The sequence below is a fragment of the Micropterus dolomieu genome, linkage group LG10 (genome assembly GCF_021292245.1).
Source record: "Micropterus dolomieu isolate WLL.071019.BEF.003 ecotype Adirondacks linkage group LG10, ASM2129224v1, whole genome shotgun sequence".
In the NCBI taxonomy this organism is placed as follows: domain Eukaryota; kingdom Metazoa; phylum Chordata; class Actinopteri; order Centrarchiformes; family Centrarchidae; genus Micropterus; species Micropterus dolomieu.
In genome coordinates, this window is record NC_060159.1 from 2,770,015 (window position 1) to 2,781,247 (window position 11,233).

General features: G+C 40.4%; 2 long non-coding RNA genes across 2 annotated transcripts; one reads left to right on the forward strand and one right to left on the reverse strand.

Moving 5' to 3' along the window:
* The first annotated feature begins 571 nt into the window (after nt 1-571).
* LOC123977923 lies at nt 572-6,291 on the forward strand. Its single transcript, XR_006826802.1, has 3 exons — nt 572-753; nt 5,787-5,896; nt 6,107-6,291. It is a non-coding gene; the product is annotated as an uncharacterized LOC123977923 (long non-coding RNA).
* On the reverse strand, nt 634-2,489 carry LOC123977922. Its single transcript, XR_006826801.1, has 2 exons — nt 2,457-2,489; nt 634-2,381 (listed from the first exon to the last, which is right to left on the reverse strand). It is a non-coding gene; the product is annotated as an uncharacterized LOC123977922 (long non-coding RNA).
* Nucleotides 6,292-11,233: the final 4,942 nt, after the last annotated feature.

Consider the following 11,233-nt stretch of genomic DNA (forward strand, 5'->3'; position numbering starts at 1 on the left):
GGGTCATTGTAGCATGTCATGCTCTGTTGTGTTACGTGTCATGATGTCCTCGGTTGTGCATTTTTGCCATTTTGGAGTTTCGTTTGGATTACCTGTTTTTGTTTGATCACTTTGGACTTGTTTCTAACTGTACCACTAGTTTTTAACTCCTTTTGTTCATTTAATAAATCACAAACTGTTCCTGCTCATCTCCTGTGTCCTGCATTTAGGTCCTCAACCCATCATCCACTACACCAAACCCATAAGGACTATTTTTATTAAAAACTTAAGTCATGTATTTCACATGACGAATGACCAACTCACCGTGAACAGATACTCTGTAGTTGGTTATGCATGCTCAGGTAGACTTAAGTCAGCTGACTGACTTGTTTTGTGGTGCATCTGTGGTAGTGTAAGCAGGATAAGACTGTTTAATGGGCTGTTACCTTATACTGATTTACTTACAGTTAGCTCATACTGGCCAATAAGTCAGTCAGGCTCTAGCACAACTTGAGTGGGTATGTCTGACAAGCAAGGACACAAAACTGAACAGATTAAATACAGGGGAAAACAAGCAGGGAGGAGTGAACAGGTGAAACACATTAGGGTAATCAGCAAAGAAAGGAAATAAAGCTCAATAAAGAAAACAGTATGTAAAGCATGCAACACTTGAGGATTTATTTGACAAAGAAAACACAGAATGAACGAACAACTGACACAATGAAACATAATTACGGACAAAAGGACAATACAGATGTGATGAAAAAACACAAGGTGAGTAAATCAATATACTATCAGAAATATATTCAGGTGCATCTCAAACTGTGTGGAGTTTACTGATCAGCTTCATGGGGAGATTGTGTTCAACGCTGAGCTGAAATCCACAAACAGCTTTCTGATGTAGGTGTTTCTCAAGGTGTGTGAGGGCTGAGTGGAGGGCAGTGGAGACGGCGTCCTCTGTGGATCTGTTGGTGCTGAAAGCAAACTGGTGAGGGTCCAGGCTGGCTGGGCTGTTGTTCTTTATGTGCTGAAGGGTGAGAGCCACAGGGGGGCGGTCATTCAGACTAGACACTGTAGACTTTAGGTACAGGAACGATGGTCTTGAAGCAGGTGGGAACCCTCTCCTGAGACAGTGAGATGTTGAAAACGTCAGTAACATCAACTAGCTGATTGGCTCAGGTTTTTAGTGCACGGCCAGGGATGTTATCAGGCCCAGCTGATTTACTCATATTCACTCTCAGCAGGACTCTCCTCACATCTGCTGTGGATCCTGGAGGTGGAGTAGACTTTACAGCAGCCTCCTTGTTGAGGAGATCAAAGTGAGCGTCAAAGGTGTTGAGTTCATCTGGTAATATAATGTATATAATATAGTGTAGAGTAAGCGAGGTTAGTTAAGTGCCATTGACCTGGGAAGAGGAAAAGATGTAGGACTTCTACATGGTAGGTTTTCCTGTGCAATGCTCAAAAGTTGGGAGTTGACCGGAGCGGGAATAGACCTGTTGATTGTGAGTGATTTAGAGAACTGGCTAGTTATAGCTGCCACTTTGATTATTTTGTTAATCCTCGTGTGGCAGCGCCAAGAGGGGAACCAGAATCTAACCAACCGACAACGCCACCTGGGGACTTCCACCCCAGGAAATGCTCTCTTCTTTGACTAAGCCTTTATATAAAGGCTACACAAGTAAGACAGAAGTGGCTCCAAAAGAATAACTTATTGATAATTGGTAACTAGAAGTGCCAGAAAAGAGGATGACTGCCACAAATCATCAAGTTACAATGGAATATGAGAGGTTACAAATCTGGCAAACAAGTCATTTTATTTTTAACACTCCCAGCTATTACTGATTATTAAGACAAAACAATGCAGAGTGGGCCAGGGCCAGCTGTGGGGAGGCAGTCTAAGGGTGTGCTCCAGGGGTGCACCAACTTACCCACCGCATATGCTCACTGCAAATCCCGTCACTACCAAATCGTGCCCCAGTGGCGTTAACACTACAATCCGTGAAGGAACCCATACTAGCGTACCTAGCCTCTACCAAAACCAGACCACTAGCACCACTGAAAACAAAACAAGTTAAATAAAACACAGTGGACCAGTTGGTTATATCTAAGACACAAGCATAGTCAACTAGGGGAGTGCCGGTTGGAGGCACTACAGCCAGAGTGTACCAGCAGCAATAGTTAAAATCCTAATTTTACAAAGCAAAACAGCAGCTGACCACCTACAATTAAAAACAACAGATTTATAAAAGTAAATTACCTCAGGTATCAAACTCTACTTGTTGCTCCTCAAGCTTCTCGTACCTTAACACAAGGTGCTCTGTAAGGAACAATACATCACGCCACTCCAGACAGGGAACCTTGGAATCAGCCAAACTACATAACAGGCAGGCAGTAGACTGCTGCAAAAACAACAACCTCAGTCACTGGGAAAAGACAATGAAAACATAAGACAAGGTTTTTACTCAATCCCCTACCTAGAGGTCACAGAGGGTTCATGTGGCAACAGACAGGCAGGGAAAAAGCAAAGAGGCAGCCATGATACTACAGCTGCTTTAAATAAGCTCAGCTAATGAGGGGGTTTGATCTGGGTGGAGCTAATTTGATGCTCCATAGGTGCGTTCAAGAGCAAGGCTAAAAACCTGTAAGCCTGCATAGAAAACACACACCACTACACTTGTTATTTCCTGCTGATAAAATCTTCCATTTTGCCCTGCTTCTTGATTTCTTGTATGTTTTGCTGGACCATGTGTTTGCTTTTACATGTGTTCTTGTTGTAGTATTAGAGTCAATCTAATTTCTCTCATCTCAGTTTCTTTTTAATCTAATCCATGGAGGCCACCCACCCTCTACAATAATCATAATCCATTTATATAGCACCTTTCATACATAAAGTTCAGCTCAAAGTGCATTACAAACAAAGCAAAACAAATAATATTTAAAAAAAAAAAAGTATATTGAGGTATGCAAAGCAATAAAACATGCAAAGTTGTTTTAAAAGTCATGAGAAAGCCATGGCAAAAAGCCAAGACAATAAAAGGATACGACCAATGAATCACGATCAAGCCAGAATCAAATAGAACAGCAAAAATAAATACTAGTCTGGTAAAGACCAGGTTCTTGATCTAAAAGGTGGGTTTTGAGATGTTTGTTGCTTGCAGAATCTGATTGTTGGACAAGCAGTGGTAATAAAGAATGCTCCAGCAATTTCTTTCTTTTTGTCCTTTTTTTTTTTGAGTCCTTGGAACTGTTAATAGTATAGTACGACAGACATCCTGCTATGTATCAGGGTGTCATATCAGTAAAAACTAATAAAAAGAACTAAAATCCAGTGGCAAGCAGTGGAATGATAGGTTATGATGTTTTTGTTTGTACTCAACTTGCCTCAACTCTTCTCGTCTCGCTTTTGGCCCGACGTCCTCAGTTTTCCATTGCAGATAATACTCCCTCAATGTAGTTGGTTGTCATAGTAACGCTGCACAAAACTGCTGCAACGTAATGTTCAATGCAACACACATACACCAGCATGTAAAGACAGAATAGCAGTACGAATCTTACAGCTGTGGTTTCTTCTGCTGTTGTTGCTGGAGTCGTCTGCTGCATTGGCTGCAGTTGTCTGAGTGACTGTGGGACCAGAGTGATCCGGGAGCGTGACTGGCCAGCCGGCTCGTTAGCTATCCCTGCCGGCACTCCAAAAACATTTGAGCACATTTTCAATCTACACAGTTGATTTCTTGCCTTTGGGTGGTGGTGCCGCAATGGATAAGCCTTTAGTGTGAGAGACCTGGGTTTTATCCCCCGCTGTTAACCCCTAGTTGCTCCGGAGGCGTGCGACCTCTGACATGTATAGCAATTGTAAGTCGCTGTGGATAAAAGCGTCAGCTAAATGAATAAATGTAAATGTCAAAACTTCTCAGAAGTGGATTTATAATGAAACAGCATACGAAAATTATAAAATATAAAACATTCTGTTGCTGACCCCAGTCTGGCACGCACAATGATGATCCAGATACAAAAAACAACAACTTTTCCCCAATGGAAAACCAAAAAAGTCCAGTAGAGTTGAGTCGAGCTGGTACATGCAGTGGAAAAGGTGCTGCTGATTTGACTTTCTGTCACAGTAATGGGGGTGTTGGTGTTTGTATTTCCTGTTTTTATTTTGAAGTTGTGCTGCCCCGGGATTTTCCAGATATCCTGGCTGAATTTAGCTGTGACTCTATTTCATGAAAGCAATGGCAATAAGTTATCTTGAAGATTTATTCTGTGCAGCTAGCCTGCTACAGACCAGGCTAACAGCCAGACTCTGTTAATCCTGGCGTGTTATTTCTTCAGTCAGCAGTCACCTGATCGGACGCTAGATTTTTTTCTTCAATAGTTATTCCATTTTCTTTATTTGGCTTTATTTGTATTAGCCTGAAATAAAATACGACAGATACATATTGCCATATAGCCTACTTTTATAAAACACTGCAATTATTATTTTCTAATTATTGATGGCAGTTGTAGTTACTATTGTCAATCAATTTGATGAATGGCCTAGACTATTATTGCAGCGGTTGAGTTAATTGAAAATGGTGGCTAAATTTGCAAAGATGTTTCAAATTGAGTGAGTAATAAGGGCAATATATAAAGTCCTATAGGCCTTGTTGTTAAATTCTCTGCAATGGCGTGCCCTTTTATAGATGATGTTGAAGATAAAGAAGCGCTCATACTGCAAAGAGGTGGAAAAGTGTTCCGGGACAGGTCAGACCCATTGCCATTTAACAATGATTACCTGTATGAGAGGTACAAATCTTCTGGAGATGGCATATTCTACCTTTGCAGACTGCAGGGTCCCAGGACTAAGCACCGCACAGCAGGGTGCGAATTATACAGTGGCAACCAGAGGGGGGTCAACTTTTTTTCCAGGACAAAAAGCAGGCGCGTGCTTCAGTGAACTAAAATCTTACAATGCTTACAATATCCTTGCTTGTTTAACTAATGTGTGCAGCCTGTAGATGATTATGATAAATCTAATTTATTATACCAGTCTGTGGGTACCACACAACAACTTTTATAGTCAGAGATCACTATTCTACAGCAAAACCGCAGAACAAAACAGACCCACACAATCTTAAACCAGAACCAGAGACACTATCAAAAAATACAGTCTGCATTATCATCTCTAATTCCTAATTCTTATTCTTCTTAAGTTTCAACTTTTAGCAAATATCTCCTTTCCTCTTGCTCAAGTTGACAGTGAATGAAATGTAATCTGCGTTGAATAAAACAGTTGTCATGCACTGTTGGGAAATTGGGAAATTTTGGTCTCAGCAAATAATATTAAACAGAGTACTGTCTAGACCTGCTTTAAAAAAAACCTGGTTTTTAAAAAGTGCAATGAGAAGCCTTTTGTTATGAATCGGTGCTATATAAATAAAACTGAATACATTTGAAATAACAAACCTGGATTGTAACATTTACCTAGTCAGGTAAAAACAAATGTCATGCTTATTGCAGAAAGACTTTAAAATTTAAAATGAAATAATAAACTTTATATTGATGTCAAAATGTGTATCTACAATAAATAATCCTCAGTTTCAGTTGCTCATGCCTAAACACCCGTGTTGGCTAACAATTACCTAAAATATTAAATTATATAATGGTACTGAAATGACAGGATGGGCTCTTAGCTAGCTAACATCAGATAGCTCAACAAAAAAAATCCCTCCACAGGGGCATCGTTCAGGTAGGCTAAGAATGACTTATGGTCACACTACTGTCAACTAATTTACTTCTGTACATGGCCGTAACACACATTGTTTCAGATAATCTGTGATGCTGACTGCATATTCAGCAATAGAGGCAAAGTGGCCTGGCTTGGTTCATGACTCGCAAATCCTTCAGACCTCTACAATTCACCAGCAACTATCACAAGGTAAGCCACACAAACTTTGATAATGAAGTACCTTCCCTTGAACATGACGTTTGTTTAAAAAAACTTCACTCTAATTTTAAGCCATCTATAGGCTACATGGTGCGATAAAAAATATAAATAAATCTGATACTGCGCCTAATAAAAGCCAAAACGTAGGCTACATAGTTGAAATTTGGCCGCCCTCCCCATCAAAGTAGTTTCTTTATGCAGCGATACACCACTCGTAGTGTTCCTGCCTGGCTTGTTTGGAATGCTTTCTTGAAGTCCCCAAGTCTCCAGCACCGTTGGCGACATCTTCTGGATCTACTTAACTGTGCCCTGTGAGCGTGCCACAGTACCGTGCACATCCATGCTTTTGGGTGACAATGATCTAGAGAGCATTGCTGGATCGCACACGGTAGTTAAAATGATTGCACTTTGTGTTCTCAGGTAAAGTGTGTGTGTGTGTGTGTGTGTTTTGGTTTTTATTTTTATATTTATGTGCTTTGTATGATCCTCACTGTAGTAATGTGGACTGCAACTACCCTTTATCAATAGTTTGCCACTTACAAATGATGGGTTCTCCTCCTGCATTTGGTTATTAGTTATTCATGGTTGTTTATTCTTTTATTGGCATTGATTATTCTTTTTAATCTTATTTAACAGCATATATTGAACATGCAATTGTTCTATTGTTTTTGTAATAAATCATTTTTTCAAGGTTGTTCAAAGAATAAGCACATCTCTGATCCTTTCTGTGGCCTTTCCAGTGACACATTCTCCTCATTTGCAGCAGAAGAGCCCCGCCACATTCAAGCAAAGACAAGTTTAACTCTATTCATACAACATGGCAATTCAAAGTGCTTTATAAATAAATAGGTAAAGAAAATCAAGCAGTAATGCCTATGACGGCCAGCCGCCCGCTCACAGAGCCCTCTGCTCCCGCCGTCACACAGACCGCTGCAGCAACAACGGCAGAGGAAAACACAGCTGGAAGGTTTTCATACCGCTTATCTGTCTTTACATTCTGAGGAAGGTTGAAACGTTTTAACTTAAAAAAGAGAACGCTTTGGATCACATTACCTTGTTTCTTACGACCCGCCCTTCTCTGCTTCTGATTGGCTAGTAGTCCTTACCTGGGCATGTGTAACTCCCAACAAAGATTTTGTACAAGTAAGATGCATCACTCTGTAGCTCAAGAGCGGAGCGTACAACACACAGGGTGAAAAGAGGAGCTACAGCAAAAAAATATGGTGTTTTTTGAAAATTAAACCATGTAAAACTGTTCTGGTACAACCTCTAAATAAGATTTTGAACCTGAAAATGAGCAGAATACCACCTCTTTAAGAATGATGTGATTCATCTCCTTGTAAGCCTCCATTAACAGATGTTGCTAAATTAGTGTAAAGTATGGCGTACACGTCTTATCCATTATAGCATCATTAAATCTGATCGACAAACAACGTCTTTTGAGGGAAGCTGTGAAAGCACATTTATCAGAATTACTTACACCTGGCTTGATATAGTCTCTCCTCCTCAGCCTGGTTTGGCCTTTGTGAAACTTATAAATCCAGGATGCACTGAACACACTAGGTCAAGCCTAGCCTTTTCTGTTATCTGGGATTTCCTAAATCTAATTTTGTGAAATAGCCCTCGAGTTTCCTTGTCTTGTTTTGCTGCTTTTCTGTCCTGATTGTATAAGGCTACATTCTCACTGCTGGCCTTAATGCTCAATTCAGATAATTTCCCCAGATCCGTTTTTTGTTTGACAGTTCACATTATAGTTTGTCAGACTCCACTGTGTACTGTCCACAGCCTGAAAGTGACCCGCATGCACAGAAGACTAAAATGATGTCACACGCAGCAGCATGCTGTCATACAGAAGTAAACAAGGAGCCACAGAGGTTAGCTCCAGTTACCTCTTACTTGCTAATCCTTTCGATTTTCATGGGAGACTCCCATATTTCATTGCCCTCTCCTGGTTTACTCCTGGGGTCACAGCTCTCCCGACTATGAGAAATGTTCACAACTTTCTGTTCTCAGGGCTGCCTACTTTTCAAATTAGTTTAGAGTGAGATTTGGTATTGGTGGTTGGGTTCATGTTAGACCTTCTGTGTCATATCCCACCGCAGGGGTCGGGGTCATCACTCTTTAATCCTGCATGCCATAGTCACATGTGTGTGTAGATGAAAATCCAAGGCAATAACCATGGTAAGATCAGTGTAATCAGGATACTTCTAAACCTCCAGACACGATAGCATTGGCATATGTCAACGGAAACACAAAACTCAGGCAGCAGGTGACAATTTAAAATATAAAATATACCAGATTTCAATTCAGTAGGTGTATGGCTTTCAAGCATTTTGTATTTCTTTTTCTTTCATGATTTAGTCTCTCCCCCCCCCCCCCTCTTTCTGTCTTTGTTTGGGGAAGTTCCTCTTTAAATGTGGCATCTTTCCACCTCAGTGATAAATTTATTTTAATTCAGTTAGTAACTCCTGGACTGAATGTTCAAAACTTTCTGCATATCTATCCCACATATCTGTGTAATCTGACTGAAGATTTTGAGAACGTCATCATTTAACCACAATTCACAATATTTTTCAAAATCTCCCCGCCCTACAATCTGCTGTTCATTGCTTGCTTTGCTGATATGATTCAACTCGACGCTCTCAGTTTTAGGCTACATTAGTTTTTCCAATGCGTAGGAAAAGTGATGTATGGCGTGAGGGCGTGGGAAAAGTCTCACGCTCAATGCTTGAGAGTTGGCAGCTCTGTGTTCTTTCCATGACATTAATTACTGTTTCTGGTGCTGTACAACACATATGCCCCACAATCATCAGTTGTAAGTTCCACCAAGTGACAAATAAACTCTGCAAACTTCATCTGCTCTGTCTAGTGTCTGGATCTTAAGTTTTACTGTGATTAAGCTAAATGTAACAGTTTCGGTGCTTTGTTTTTATCTAATAAATTTGTTCCTACGGAGACTGACCTGCGTGGAGTCTGCTTTTTCAAGTATTTTGCTTAAAAAGGGCAGGTTTGAACATATTTCTTTATGTGGGGTCCAGGCTTATATATTAATGCTGCCTAATCACTAAAAGGGAACGTATGCTGGTTTTCATGCACACGTCTGATTGTATAGAAATGACCGTGACGTGAGAATGTGTGGACCGGCCCGCAAACTTTTGTCTGGCTCTGTAAACTGAAATTGTTTCATGATGTTTTCACTCCAGTTACTGTGCCATTTCTATGAAGTGGTGTTTCAAAAAAATTATGTCCGCTGAAACACCATAATAGTTTAATCATTTATGTGGATAATGTTTAACATCAGAAAGGCCAAAACCCTACTGGCATGTAATTTCTAATTTATAGGAGGAAAATGCAAATATGCCCACCTTCCATAACTGTGCTTAATGAGGGTAACAAATGAAAGAAAAACATACTTGAAATAGATAACAGATTAAGCTTGGCTTTCTAAATGCAATGAACACCTGGTGAAACTAATATCACACAGATGGCAAGCCTTATTCAGTGCCAAACAAGTTTGCTGGTAAACTGGACAGTGTTATCTCTTTATGTGACATAGATGTTACCACATGTCAGGTGCTGTAAAGAAGAAAAAAAAAAGATATCCTATTGAAACTCTGCTGAACTGGGCTCGTCGTGCTTTACCAGTCCCGTTGCAAGTCCTCACCACACTTGGGTCCCTTGCAACAAGGGCCTTCCAAAGGGAGCTTGCTGACCGGTCTGGTATCTCCCAATAATCCCTGAGCCGCACCATGCCGCCCAGTTATGATCAGTTAACATTTATCAGTCACATTCCCCAATATTTTATACCTATATACACACATTATTAATATCTTTAAAGTTACTGCATATCCACAGCCCTGATTTTATTATATTTTATATACCACATATCCAAACTACACTGCTGTTTATTTTCTCCTGTGCAATTACATTTATTTCTAAACCGTGCTATTACCTGCAGCCTGTGTAATGTTCCATATTATCATATATCATAAAGTCTCTTATCTTATGTACACCAAATTTCTCTACACTTTGGGTGAGCAGGCCAACATCAAAGTGCAATTTGCAGCCACAAGCCGATTTCCAAATGCAATCAGGGCGATTGACTGCACTCTCATTGCTATAAAGGCACCATTGGAAAATTAATTTGTGTATGTGAACAGAAAACATTTTCATCTGTGATGCGCAAATGTGCCTAAGAAATGTTGTGGTACGCAGGCCTGTGTCAACCAATAATTCATTCATCCTGCAGAATAGAATTGTTGGGAAGAGACTTCAAGCTGGGGCCGTGCCAGATGGTTGGCTTCTTGGTAAGATGACAGAAACTATGATTTGTAATGGAGCATTTGGATTTTAATTTGAGGATGTGGTTAAGATGAATCCTTAGGTGACAGTGGTTACCATCTAAAGACATGGCTTATCACCCCACTCACCAACCCCCTGACCCTGCAAGAGCGTTGGTACAATGTTGTCCATGCTCGCGCTCGCTCAGAGGTGGAACAGACAATCGGGCAGCTGAAAGGCCATGTACAGTCCACGGAAGGTATGTCGCATTGTGCAGGCATGCAGTGTGCTGCATGTGGCAAACAAACGTAGCGTACCTCGGCCACTGGAGCTGTGGAATGACGAACCTGAACCGGGCCCGCCAAACAGACGTTGCATTTATTTTTTAACCAGTTCTATTAATGCGGTAATTATGTCACCAAGAATGGTTGCAGTGAAGTGAAATCTCTAAAAAACAATGTACCTTAGAAGATATCCACTTTTGAATAGTCAAACACAGATGCTTAGCTGATGATTCATAGTAGCTATATAGCTATAGTAAAAGCCATACATTACTGTAACGTTAATTGCGTTTCTTTTGTAACGCGTTACTCCCAACACTGTTTAAGGCAGAAGAAAGTTGCTGTCTCGATTATGAAGCTATTAAAATGCTAACTAACGTTAGGTAACAAATATAATAATCCACGTGCTAGCATTAGCTAATGCACACCAGAGCTATGCACCAAGTAAAATCTTTCCAAACCCAGAGTTAGCAACTTTCGTTAACTTACACAATTGTGTTGTCTTGCTAACAATAATAAACTTAACAAGAAAGACAATTTATTCTGGCAGTGTCTGCATCTGTCCTCTCCAGCTTGCACGCCTCTTTAGCTCTTTTCACATGTAACTTCTGCAGGAAGCTGACCGGATATTCTTCTCTTCTGAGTTCTTTTCTTATTATGTCTGTGGTGTCCACCAAGTAAAACAAAGGAAACCTGAGAAAAAATTATTTCTGGCCAGAAATAGCTTCCCTCTCTCAATGACCGTACACGCGCTAACTTTCGTGAA